The following is a 443-nucleotide window of genomic DNA, read 5'->3' as shown; positions in this document are numbered from 1 at the left end:
ATTTGTTCAATCACAGCATATGTAATATCATAACTAAAGTTTAATTATATAAATGTCGTAATTATATAAATATGTAACATCATAATTAAAGTTTAATTACATAAAATATATAATCACATTGTATCCATACATTGAAAACTTTGTCACTCGTACAACTATTTATAAAATTTTTAGCGTTTTCGATCGTAGCAGGTTTGAAACTGAAAGCTGAATTGGATTAATAACGTGTCATGTTCTACCAGAGAATAAATCGCTGAAATTGTTGAAATCTTTATTAATTTAATAGATTTTAGTTATTTTAACGATTTCAACTATCTATTTCCATCAGGAACATCGTAAAAAAGTGGGTATTGTTGTGTAGTTAACATCCACTTCTTCAGAGGACGGTAGTGCGCGGCAGATTTTGGTCATGTCCTCCCTCAGGTTTCTTTCTGGTTCTATTC

This window comes from Trachymyrmex septentrionalis, unplaced genomic scaffold (assembly GCF_001594115.1).
Source record: "Trachymyrmex septentrionalis isolate Tsep2-gDNA-1 unplaced genomic scaffold, Tsep1.0 scaffold25, whole genome shotgun sequence".
Lineage (NCBI taxonomy): Eukaryota > Metazoa > Arthropoda > Insecta > Hymenoptera > Formicidae > Trachymyrmex > Trachymyrmex septentrionalis.
The sequence above is the reverse complement of the archived record's forward strand: the minus strand, read 5'-3'. Positions refer to the sequence as shown.